Raw genomic sequence first — 14153 nt, 5'->3', positions numbered from 1 at the left:
GTGCTGCCCTTCTTTGAACTTTCCCTATGTACTCCATCAATCCTATCTGATAAGGATCTCACACCGCGCAGCAGTATTCTAAAAGAGGATCGTAGTGTAGGCAGACTCTGTAGTAGATATGTTACATTTTCTAAGTGTCCCGCTCATAAAACGCAGTTTTGGATTAGCCTTCCTCATAACATTTTCTATGTGTTCCTTGAAATTTAAGTTGTTCACAATTATAATTCCTAGGTATTTAGGTGAAGTTACAGTCTTTATATTTGACTGATTTACCGTGTAACCGACGATTGACGGATTCCTTTTAGCACTCATGTGGATGGCATCACGATTTTCGTTATTTACGGCCAATTGCCAATTTTTGCACCACACCGATATTTTTTCTAAATCGTTTTGTAATTTTTTTTTATCTTGTGTCTTGTTCAATCGTCTCGTATAGGGTGCCTAAGGAATGCTGCGTTCTCGGAATTCTATACAACAATTCAAGCAAATAACATTAGTAGTTTTATTTCTATGAAGAAGAGTGACAATATTTAACTTTAATGTACAATATGTTATGTTGTCGTAATCGATGGGCGACATGCAATATGCTTGGAGCTCTTGGCTATATCCAATGCTCCAGCCAGTTGACACACGGTGTGTGGATCACTACTAACTGTTCTTGTAGCACTCTCTGCTGGGTCGTGCTAGGCTCCGCGAATACGTTCCACTAATGTCTGGCCAAGGCTGGCAGGAGCGGCGCTTATATTCACTGCTTGCAGGCGTCGCTCCTGTCATGGCGCGGTCCTAATCGGCCCACCACTGGCCGACGTCGTTTCACCGCCTTCTCTGGTATTGCGTTCTTCGTCTTCGTTCCAGCGCTTGTGGTTACTCCAGAACATTCCTCCCCTCCAAAGCGAAGGATCGTCGTCCTGGAGGGAGGACGACCACGGCGGGGGATGCAGGACTGTGGGCGCTACGTTGGGCTGGAAGCTGTGGCTACAGGGAACGTCAAGGTGCCGACCGTACCCCGCCATCCAGCCCGCGCCCTGGCATAAATGTCCCCCAGAAAACGACCAGAAGGGTACGTGTCCACCTCCCGCTGCGATAAACCAGTTGAAGGCGGTGACAGCTGCGGTGTGGGCGGGTCCCGCTCCATACGAGACGAGGCAAAGGAGGCGAAGGCCTCGTCTCTACATGGGGTAGTCCAGCGGTATCGTGATGACACCCTCTGGCGGCTGCTGTGACTGTGCTGCCCTCTGGACCCGTGAATCTGGAGGAAGAGAGACTTCAAAATCACCGTGTACATGACAGAGGTGACGTTGATTTTGATGGCCATCTGGACCTAAAAGAAGATACATGCAAGCGCCAAGTCGACGGACGATCTCGCCTAGCGCCCACCGTCTGCTGCCGCTAAAAACCCTGTAAAACACAATATCATGCGGCGCGAAGCGATACTTGCGGCCTTCCTTTGGCGCCGAATGCTGAGGAGGGTACAGCAGTGTGTGATGGTGGCGGCCGTGAAGCAATTCCGCCGGCGATGGTCCATCTCGTGGGTGAGAACGATATGAGGCGAGAAAAAGTTGCAGTGCTTGATCCCTGGTGTGTGCAGGGCAAAGTTGGACCATGTGCTGCTTGAAGGTTCTGCCAAATCGTCCGCTTCGCAGTTTGACTGTGGGCACTAGTTAGATGCTGTATGCCATTGTGTTCACAGAATTTTCAAATTGACGTGAACTGAGGGCTGTTGTCAGACACTACTACTGCAGGTAGCCCTTGAAGGCAAAAAATGAATGACAACCCCTGAATTGTGTTAAGTGACACAGTCGAGTTCATTTGCACAGCAAATGGAAACTTTTTATATGCATCAACCACAATCAACAAACGAGTGTTTCAAAAAGATGCCACAAAGTGTACGTGCACACGTTGCCATGGTGATTCCGACTAAGGCCAAGAAAAGAATTTTTGTGGCGGGGCGGACTGATTTTCCGCACGTGCATGACACTGTGAAGTCATCTGTTGTACTTGAGCGTCCATCCCCTGCCAAATACAATGCCGACGTGCGAACTGTTTCGAATGAACAGTCCCTCAGTGTCCTTAGTGAAGTAACTGCAACACTTCTTTTTTGCAAAGCTTTTAGGGATCATCACACGTGACTGTCCACTGTCATTCTGAACAAGAATTACTCCTTTCTGTACAGCGAGGCTATGCCGACATGCAAAGTATCGGCTACGACGACAATGGCAAAACGCACTCTAAAAATTCGCTGAAATTAATGAGAATATTTGGTGTTGTTGCTGTTCGCCGATTTTTGATACAAAAGTCAGATTAGACTGAATAGTTAACTCGAGCCTCCAGGTGCTATGACACGAAAATATATGTACTTACTACACTTAACACTCAGCTTAATTGAGCGACCCCAGAGATATAGCTGGTCTCAATGTTTCGCTGCGTTGTTCGTCATAGGGTGCCAGCTCACATCTGTCGTAAACTCAATTTTCAAGCCGAAAAAAATATAAAAAAACAACGCAGGCAGATATTGCGGTTAAATTTAAAATATTGAGTCACTGACGTTCATTTATAATTTGAACAAGTAGTTTATTTCTGTTTTTCCACGAATAGTGTTCAATATATTGACTAAACACTTAAAATGCAGTCTGAGGGGATTTGACGTAAGTGCGGCCGTTCATAACTGACGCTACAACACTTCACTAAAAAGTTTACCTGTCACAATTACGGCACTCGACAGTCTGTTCACGGTTCACAAAATACACCGTTGACTGCTGTCCTAAATCACTATGTTGCGCTCAACGTGATCGTTTTAGAGCGTCACTACATACATACTTGTCTCCGATCGTGGCTACCAACCCAATACTACTCCCAGATGGGCGCATGTCCGGCTCTTAGCGTCGCTCCTACTCAACTCCCACAAAGATGCCCAACCTATGCCCCTCGAAACGACTGCCTAACTCAAAACAATCTTCGACAAAAGAATTACTGACGAACTAAAACGAAACACAAAAACACGTATGATACATTGAAAAATATGGAAATTTTCCGGGCAGTAACAATGTAAAGTCCAGTTTTTTTGGATCTGTCACCGTTTATTTCACAAACAATGTTGTTGTGGCGTGTTTTGCTTTCCTATAATTTTTGATACTAAACATAAATAAACAAATAAAAACTATATACTTAATTACTCACCTACGTCTTTAAACTTTAGAATGTTGCCGCTAGTTTCATCTCCTTAAATTTATTTATTACCAAAAAGGCAGTATGTCTCAGTCGAATCCCATATTCCGACCTCTCATTCAAAAATGGTACACATTCTTTTAAATCGGCTATGATTGCTCGATGGAGATCTACTAGCCGCCTACGCAAACACTTTGTTTATATTAATCGGATAAAGCATTGCAAAGATATTACTTTTTGAATTTCATAAATTTATAATTCCTTAGACAATAGTAACTTTTAAACTATTACAAATTTTTGTGGCGCATCTAGATAATTTAGCTTTACATAGTTTTCTGTCCATGAGTGCCAACTCGCACCTCCGTGTCACTCTTAGTCCTGTTTTTATCAATTTTTCTCTGGCACATAAATTCCTCCAAGCGCGCAAAACAGCGGTACGCTCCCCTGCCAAGCATCCGCTTGGGTTTTTCGAAGGCCGCGTAATCGCTAGCCACTTGCCACGGGCGTGCATCACGTGCTCTGCGACGGAAAACTGCCGCTATATTCTCCCCCAACAACTTGTTTGCTCACAATTACCTCCACTTGCTACCGCATAAACACAGTGCAAGGTATCGCAAGTAGCATCAGTGCTGCAGCTCAGACCTCCGGCACAGTTTCTCAAGTTCTCCCGCCAGTCAGTTAATCTGATTCTATCAGGGACAAACAAAATTCACCCAATCAACTTCCCATCAGAAAATTTATCTGGGAACTAAGAACCTATCGGATATAAACCCACCCCCTCTGCTATCCAGACTTGACACAGTCAAAGCCAAACTTCGGGGCGAAACCTGACACAAACATACAGCTGGAAGTGCTACCAAGAAATATATGCTGGCTACAGACTTTCCCTTGATCGCCACAATTTTTTCCTATGAAGAACAGAAGAGGGTCAGATCATTGCAACTGTACAACATTGATACAAGGCTCCTCTAACCAAAGTTAAACTAGGAAAATATGTTACCAGAATAGTACTTAAAAACTTATTGTATGATTAGTTCCATGGTAGGTTCCACCAACAACCCTATCCCTAGTTTTAGCCCAAACTATAATCTAACTGCTGCTCAATGACCAATGAAAATTAGAGCACCGCATACTGAATAAAATCAAATATATAAAATACCCCAGACAGAACATAATCCACAAATCAATCTATATTTCCCTGAAACTAAGTAATACTAAACATGTAAACAAAAATCAAATCAAATTATACATCCTCCCAAATCCAAACATTTCTTCAATGAATACAAGACCATATTATATATACCATTCAGTTCCTTATTCTCATCATTCAATCCCATTCTGAACTATCTCCACCCCCACACATAAAGAAAATTGTTTATGACCATATCACAATCAGCACTCACGAAAAATTAATATTCATATCATTGTAAACAATAAGAAAAATGCCACTCAATGTCCCTCTCTCAGATTCACATCCTATCATGTACATATAAGTGCTGTACAGTGAGTACAACTGTTTTAGCCTGTGTCACTAGCCATTATGAATCAGCTGTGTCAATCAGCTGTTCCACAATTTCAAGTACCACGATACTTTTACCAAGATAAACATGAAAACCGCTAGGTCATCCTGAAAATTCCTAAAATTAAACACATACATATAAACAGTATAGAGCAAGGAATCCCTTGAAAAAAAAAGAAAAAAGAAAACTTAGCTAACATACACATTATAAATTACCCTTAATATATAACCACCATTAAGTAAACACCTATTCTTACTATAATACAAGGATTCAACCCCACTACAGTCAGAGCTCACTTACATTCCTCAGTCCCAACAGTTTACGTGACTTACGATACTCCAACCTGTAACCATTTGGTTGAGGGCAGCATATTACAACAAATGAGCTACAGTAAAATAAAAAAAAAAACTTTTTGATCTCACCATCTAAATCCTTTGACCATTCCCTTGTCTTTACTAATACAAGGTCTCCCACCTTGTACTTTGTAGGCTTGTATCTTAAATCATGCCGATGGTTTCTGTGTAAGGCCCCATTTGCCAGTTCTATGGGGTATGACTTGACCTTAATGGGTTCACCTTGCCTGGTTTTTCAGAAAACCCACTTTTTTGTTTTTACTCAATAATTGATATAATTCTACCTTCTCAGAAATCCCCATTGCACCATTTACTTTACTCCTTATCTCTTTCTCAACTACCATCTTATCCATTAAGCACCGTGCTACATGCTAACTAGCCACCAATTCTTCATCATTGAGTGCATTTTTGAATTTAACCCTTTTCTTCCCTCAACAATATTCAGTCCACCATCTGGTCCTTACAGTCTATATATACCTCATATTTACTCAGGGAATCAATCCCTAACACCAGATTCGTATTTAAACTTGGGACCACCAAAAATGAGTGACTAAATACTTCACCACCAATGTTTACACCTAGAACTACCTGCTTCTTCACTGGTTTACCGAAAGTTCCTGTAGAATTTTTAATTCTCATCCCTGAGATGAGGCATTCCACGGTTTCCCTGTTCTTAATACGATCAGAAAAGCTCTCTGACATCCCAGACACAGAGCTTCCAGTATCCACCAAACAGTTTCACAGGCCCCTGCTACACCAACAATTATTATCAGCTGCACCTTTTCAATAAAATTATGCTTCAATTCTGTTTCAGCCAATAAGTCCTCCTCTATCTTATGTATGCAATCTTTAGTCATGGTGCACATCTGCTCTCCACTAAATGATTCAGTGTCCTTATTCCCTGAAATCAAAGGCTTCTTTAATTCCAGAGTTTCATACACTCAACCCCCCTCACTTTCTATGTAACAACTCTATGTTTTTCTTCCTCCCAGGCCACTGGAATCAACTGCTGGTGCAACGTTGCAAAATTATCCCAGTCATCAGCCCCATAATCACACTCATCTTTCCCCATCCATTGAGTATTTAGCTCCTCATCCATGGCTACCTTTGTTCATCATTATGCACAATGAAATTTTGGATTTCATGAACACCCTCATCTTCCTCACTAATTTTATCATTATTCACAGTATTATTACCACCTATTACCATCTTTTCCCATAGTAAATACATTTTCTTCATCCAATAACTTAACATCTTTATCCCCATTAACTATTTCCTTGTAAGCATGTTTGAACAGCTCACCTTCCCTCCATAAATCCTTGATGTGCCTGGCATAATCATGCTTGCTAATCTCCCAGTCATCAGGTGCCCACTTAGGAAACCATTTTCCCTGGCTAACCAATTATCAGATTAAATATCACTCTCTGCCTCAATCTCCCATGCTTCCTTGAAAACATGTGCCTGCTCTGCTTCTTCACTCGTACCATTAGCAACAAACATAAACTTACTTGAATCAACAGAATCCCTCACATTTTCAACCACAATATCAACACCTGCAGCTCCATTCTGCACATTAAAAACTTCACCCACAACTACTGCTTGTTCATTGGTTACAGAAACTATAGCCTGCTCAATGGTACATTCCCTATCATTACTGGAGTGAGTGCCTCCACATACATTAACAACATATTCTGCAGCCTTGTGCCACATATCAACATCATTACACATGACAACATCTGGTACAGGATCTACTACCTGCTCACTGTTTAATACATTCACACTGATGGAGCACATACCTTCCTGTATATCTCCATCTACAACAACATTTGAATCAGACACTGTGGCCTCCACATGATTTATACCTCTTAGTACTAGTGAAAGTTCCATTGCAATCAACACATTGCTATTTCTGCTGTCATTCACATACACGCTCTCAACATCACAGCACACATTTTCTCCCACTGGTTGTACAGCTGATACACGCTCATTACTTAACATAATTGCCAAGCTAATAGTATTTGAATCATTTTCCTCCACATTCTGATCTCTTTTGTTTACCAAATCCCCAACATTTATTTCTCCTTTCTGGTTCCTACATTTACTATTTTTTTTAATTCTGAAGGTCCTTTCTTATCATACTGATTAAACCAGCCTCCAAACATCTCATTACCCACAATTGCCTCCATTCCACAAATCCTTTCTTCCCGCATTTATTTATTTTTATCACGATCAACAAACGCCCCATTAGGTTGCCTATAATTGTTATTCTATACTTGCTCTTCCCTTGTTCCTCTGCTTTTGCTTTCATTAAAATGCCTCCCATTTTTTGCCAAAGACTATTGAAAGATCCATCATTATTTCTCCCACAGTTATTTTCCCATCTCATGGTCCTGTTTCCTGCATGATTTATTTTCCCAAATTTGACCCTGTTTGGAACGAATCTCAGTTTAAAGAATTTTTTCCCTTTGGTCCCCTTGGTCTCCCACCTCTCTGTTCCTGCATTGACCTTTAATCACTACTGTTTCCATTTCCCCATGCACCTCTTTGGTATCTGACATCATCATCAGATCTATTCCTGTTATCCCTCCAAATTTCATTTTTAATTCTATCTCTGTTTTCTCCCCAATAACCATTCTAATTTCCTTCCTTGCTTGAATAACGGTGTTTATTAGCCCAACTCGCGTTATTTCTTCTCTCTCCATTATTCATCTGATTATTCCCTGAATTATTATTCCCTGAGTTTGCCTTATAGCACATTGCCTGGTCCATCCTCTCAATAAAATCGAAGAAATTTTCTAGAGGCTCTGTTGGACAATGTATCAGTTCCCACTGTACATTTTCGGGTAACCTTCTCCTTAGAGCAGAAATCTCAGTCGAAATTCCCAATGACCTATCCAAATGTACCAACTTTCTTAATTCCTCTTGACAAAATTCTCTCATAGCTTTCCTGCCTCCTCTGTAAACTGGGCCTTTCAAAAACTCATTATGTAATCTGCATTGTTTTTCTTGGCTCCAATACCTATTTAGAAACATCTGTTCAAATATACTATAAGTTTAAAACGTTCACTAAATTGATTTGCCCATGCCTCAGCAGAACCCTTCAACTATCTTTTTACCATTTTGATTTTGCTGTTATCACTCATACCACCAATAAAACAATCCTTGCATACTGCTAGAAAATCTACAGCACAGTACCTGCTTTTCTCTGAAAACGTCTTACGTCTGGGTACTTGTACCATAGGTCACCCCATACTTCCATTTGCCCCACATAATTCTACGTTACTTAATATGCTGTTAACTTTGTCAATTTCTACATTACGAATGACAGTAACAGCAGCCACACATTCAGTTTCCTTTCGTAGGTCGCTAGCTGCCACTGTCACTTTACCTAATAATAAAGTTCTGGTTTTATCACAATTAGCCACAATCCTCCGATCTGCATCAATCAGAGTTTGCCTTGTCTCATCATTCCATGTGTCACACAACTGCCTGCCTGAACCAGTTCTACCCCAAAATTCAACAGCCAGTGCATCAATCATAGCATTCAGATTTCCTTCTACCTCTTTAAACTTCTCTGATAAATCCCCCAACTGATCATATAATTCTCTGATTTTTGCCCCCAAAAAACTTTCCATATCCCCCATACCAGTTTTTAATTCAGTCTTGAATTTCCTCATTTGGCTCATTAATGATCTGAGCATAGTCATTACACTAGCTTCCGTTTCTTCTCCCTGTCGGTGTGAGGTCTGAGATTCACTCCCAATACCGCTAGACTCAACATCACCAGCTGACTTATTTATCATCACCTCGCTAACTTCGGACTCCATAGCTAAACTGGCTGTGAGATAGAGAATTGAGAAACTAATGCGCCTGCTGCCAACACTTAGCTTTGTTGAGACCGCTGCTGTGTGACGACTACTGCCTAATGCTGTAGGCTGCCGTGCTGTGAGGTGTCGCAAGGAAGGGCTTGCAGGTTGGCAGCGGAAGTGATTCGAGCGGCAAAGTCGGCGCGTTGATGTTTGGCGCCAACTGTACTTCAACTCCCGCTTTGGTGGTCGATGTCGAACTCAGCGTACTGCTGGGCGATCGGCAACGCGTTTCTCCCAACCTTCTTCTTTTTCAAATGCAATCCTGCACTGCCTACCGAGCCTGTTCGGTGAAGACAATACCGGACGAGAAACCCCGTATTACGACGGTTGTGGGCACTACATACTCTAAAAATTCGATGAAAATGTTGAAAATATTTATATAGTTGATGTTGGTGCTGTTCGAAGATTATTTATGAAAAAGTAAGTTTAGATTCAATACTTAGCTTGAGCCCCCATTTGCTAGGACACGGAAATACTATATATGTTTGTTCTGCTCAACATTCAGCTTAACTGAGTGACCCCATAGATGTAGCTGGTTTCAGTGCTTGGCTGCGTTGTTCGTCATATCTGTCACATCCGTCGTTAACTTAATTTTCAAGACGAAATGAAATATAAAAAAAAAAACAATGCAGGCAGGTATTGGGATGAAATTTAAAATACTAGGTCACTCACGTTGATTTATAATTCGAACAAGTAGTTTATTTCTGTTTTTCACGAGTACTCTTCAATATATTGACTAAATACTTAAAATGCAGTCTGAGGAGATGTGACGTTAGTGCGACCGTTCATAACTTATGCTACAATACTTCAATAAAAAATTCATATGTCACGATCACGGCCCTCGACAGTCTGTTCACAGTTCACAAAATACACTGTTGTCTGCTGTCCTAAATCACTATGTTGCGCTCAACGTGATCGTTTTAGAGCTCACTACATACATACTTGTCTCCGATCGTGCCTACCAACCCAATACTACCCCCAGATGGGCGGCACCTCCGGCTCTTGGTGTCGTTCGATCTCAGGTCCGCCCAAAGATGGCCGTCCTATGGTCCTCGAAACGACTTCCTAACTCAAAACAATCTTTGGAAAAAAATTACTATTATTCAAAACTAAACATAAAAACACATATGACACATTGAGAAATATAGAAATTTTCCGTACAATAACAATCTAAAGTACTATTTTTTGTGTCTGCCATCGTTTGTTTCACAAATAATGTTGTTGTGGCGTGATTTTGCTTTTCCTGGGTTTTTGATACTAAACGTAATAAACAAATAAAAACACATACTTAATTACTCATCGATCTCTTTAACCTTTAGAATGCTGCCGCTAGTTTCATCTCTTTAAATTTATGTATTACCAAAAACGCAGTATGTCTGGGTCGAATCCCATCTTCCGACCTCTCATTCAAAAATGGTATGTATTCTGTTAAATCGACTATGATTGCCGATGCAGCTCTGCTAGCCGTATCCGTAGCCACTTCGTTTATAATAATCGGCTGAAGTATTGCAGAGATATTATCTTTTGAACTTCCACAAATTTACAATTTTTAAGACAATAATATCTTTTAAAATATTATATATTTTTCTGGAGCGTCTAGATGATTTAGGTTTGTATATTTTTCTGTTCATGAGTGCCAACTCACACCTCCGTGTCACTCTTAGTTCCGTTTTTATCAATTTTTCCCTGACAGGTAAATTCCTCCAAGCGCGCAAATCGGCCATACGCTCCCCTGCCAAGCTTCCGCTTGGGTTTTTCGAAGGCTCCGTGCGGCCTCTCCCACCGGAGGTTCGAGTCCTCCCTCGGGCATGGGTGTGTGTGTTGTTCTTAGCATAGGTTAGTTTAAGTTAGTTTAAGTAGTGTGTAAGTCTAGGGAGCGATGACCTCTGCAGTTTGGTCCCTTAAGAACTCACACACAATTGAACATTTCGAAGGCCACTTATTTGCTAGCCACTCGCCACGCCCCTATAGCAACCCTCCAGCCACGTACTTTGCGCCGGAAAACTGCCTCTCTTATCTCCCCCAACAGCTTGTACGCTAACGCGGCGCAAGATAGACAGAGTTCTTTATGCTATTCAATGAGTGAGACCGAGATGTGCGAATGTAGTTGAGCAAAATGTTCGAATCTAGATCAGCTTCCATGGCCTCTGCAATTTTATTATTGTCCAGCGGAAGAGACTAAAACAATTCAGAATCCTGAGCATCGATGTCACAACAAGATGCAGCAGAAGCTACAAAGTGTGCATCAGGGCCAATCAGAATGCGTGAAAGTGCGTCCACATTTCCATGTTGAGCTGTCGGACGATACATTGGTATTTTGGTATTGAGACGACAACAAAGCCCATATTTGCAATTTTTGGTCAGTTCGTACAGGAGAGAGTATTGCACTAAACATTGTCAAAAACCTTCTCTAAATCTACATACACTATAAGGGTTATAAGGATTCCTGTGCTTGCAGAAACTCTTTGCATAGCGTTGCTTAGCTGTAGTTTCCTTGGCGTCCCGGGTGGCGGTGCCTTGGCGGCTCGGCTTGGAATATCAGCTTTTACCTGGGAGCCGTGGTGATAGCCCATCGTGTCTGTACAGTTGATATATCGAAGGCCGAGCCTTCGCCTACGGAGGAGTTGCAACTTTGACCTGTCTGTGAGGTGACGGGTATGCCGCAGTTGTACTTCGGGTGTTTTCCTGCTGCCTTGGCTCGTGGATGTGGCCAGGTACACTGTCCATGATTTCCTTCGGCCTGACATTGCTTTTCTTGATCTTTTTAAAGCATTTGATTTATTGGGCAGGTTGATGCAGAAGATTGGATGTTCACCTAAACTTCTTCAAATAACTGACCCTCTCTATGTGAAAACGCAAGTACCATTCTGCTTCAACCGTGAGACATAGAAAGCATTCCCTCTTAACAGGGGTGGAAAGCACAGATGTGTGTCAGTTCCTACTGTATCTGGGATCTTGCATTTCAAGACTGTATATTTGCATACTAGGTCTGACGGAATTCTTTTCAAAATTGCCCGCCTCAAGGCCAAAACCAATCTAAATACAGACGATGCAGTTCTGCTTTCAAACACAGAAGATGAACTACCGTATTTAATTAAAAAATTATCACATACATCTGAAAATTTGTGCTTACCATCAGCCCCGACAAGACTAATATCACAGCGCAGAGCTCCACTAACATTCCATCCATCAGCATCGATGGCAGTTCTCTCCAGCTAGTTGATGACTTTGCGTACTTGGGTTGTACAATATATACGAACTTGTCGGTGGACTCTTATTAACAGTCGTAGAAGCTAGACTGAAAAACAGATTGTGAAACAATGGACTGATCACAATAAAAACTAAATCACAGGTATACAACACTTGTGTTATCAGGCTCCTGGACAAATCTTGCTAACTACCAATCTCGTCTGAACAGCTTTCATCTCTGCCGTCTCCAGATTATCTTCCAGATCTCTTGGGGAGATAGAGAACCCAGCACCTAAGTCTTACAGCTCGCAAGCACAACCAGCATTCATACATTCCTGGGCCACTAACATCAAAGGTGGCTGAAAAATGTTAGGCACATGGATCCTGAGCAAATACCGAAAAAAATTGCTGTCCGGAGATCTCCAGGAGGGTGTGAAGTCAGTGGGAAGACGCCACCTACACCTTAAGGATGCCTGCAAGAGAGACCTTGCTAAGATCAGTATTAATCCAAGTCGTTGGGAAAATAGTACTAATGGCCGTGTCAGGTGGCGATCAACTGTGCGAAATGTGGTCAAGGTTCCAGAGGATGAAATTACACAGGAACAAATCAGGAAGAGGACAAGACGGAAAGGGAGACGGGCTTCTGTTCGATGTCCCTCTCGTTTCAAGTACCCAAAAACCTGAAGGGACTGTCTCCCCGAAACTTTTCAGCCGTAGCATACGTCGGAGGCACTGAACAGGGAATATTACGCCATCATCCTTCGAGGATGTACGGATGCCATTACACCGAAACGACATTGAGCACCGTTTTTGTGGCCGATTACTTCACAGTAAACTGATTCGAATCGTTCTCTTGGCAGTGTTCGGCCGATGCTTTTATGTGCCTCAGCATCGATTCGATGAGAACCTGTCTAAATCAAATAATTATTTAATTGTAAGAGGGTATCAGTTTCAGAAGGCGTATGTGTGTTCTAAATTAAAGCTTCATTGTCTCCCATTTCCTGTATTTCAGTGCCTATCACATGTATTTTCTTATTTTTTGTACTAGTGCCCAAATGGACTCAGTTGTATCTTCTCATGTCCCTGTTGTGGTTGGGAGTCCGTGTGCTGTTTGTCATTCAGTTGCTGGATAACTTTAATTTGCACTCTGTGTGATTTAGAATTTGTAGAGCAACTACCTGGGAGGTCGGTCGAAATTGAGTCGTCACTGCACTTGCCTAATTCATGTGCTCTAGGCCCTTTGGCTGCCTGGGACTTCGTTGCTCATTAAAGTGGTTAGTAACGCTCTCATTGTGCTTCATAGACCTGAACATTATTTTCAGTTTTCTGTTTCTACGATTACGCATGTTAGTGAGATATTAATTTCCTTTGGCTGCCCCATAGCCATGTCTGCAAAGTTTTAACAATTTTTTCAGCTAATTTTGTCGTCCATGCGACTGACATTAGTTGATGCAAAAGTTTACTTCACAGGCGTCGACATTTCAGGTTATTTGGTTTCCATGATTGTACAAAATAGTCACACAACAATCCCCTCTGGTCGGTTTACAGCTGTGCACGCAATTTCTTAAAAATTTTTGCTAGTACTTCTATTTAAGCGTTTTGGGAATTGCTGATGTTATGATATTTCCTGTCTGCTTCACGGATGTGTATATTATTTCAGGTTTCGGGCAACTGTTAATGCATATTACAGAAATTGTTGTTAAAATGAGTACATAATTGCTTTAGATCTTTTATTGCTCATATTAGCGGCATAATATTCCCCATGGCTGCTTCACGACCATATATGTAAATTTACTATTAGTAATTCTTTCCCTTAAGTGTTTTGAAATTATTCATGCTACAGTGTATTCTGTATGTCACAGACATTTCAAGCTGTCTGCTAATGTGTTTAACAGAAATTGTTGTTTGAGAAAATGTTTAGTAAAATATGAGTACGAACAAGTATCACTTGCTTGTGCAAACTAAAAAACAGGCCTCTGTCGTAAATAACTAAGTAATTTTCCTTCACACATTATTTTGTTTTCGCTCAGAGCCTTACTACTCCCACCCAGATTCTT

Source organism: Schistocerca piceifrons, chromosome 3 (genome assembly GCF_021461385.2).
Source record: "Schistocerca piceifrons isolate TAMUIC-IGC-003096 chromosome 3, iqSchPice1.1, whole genome shotgun sequence".
In the NCBI taxonomy this organism is placed as follows: domain Eukaryota; kingdom Metazoa; phylum Arthropoda; class Insecta; order Orthoptera; family Acrididae; genus Schistocerca; species Schistocerca piceifrons.
The sequence above is the reverse complement of the archived record's forward strand: the minus strand, read 5'-3'. Positions refer to the sequence as shown.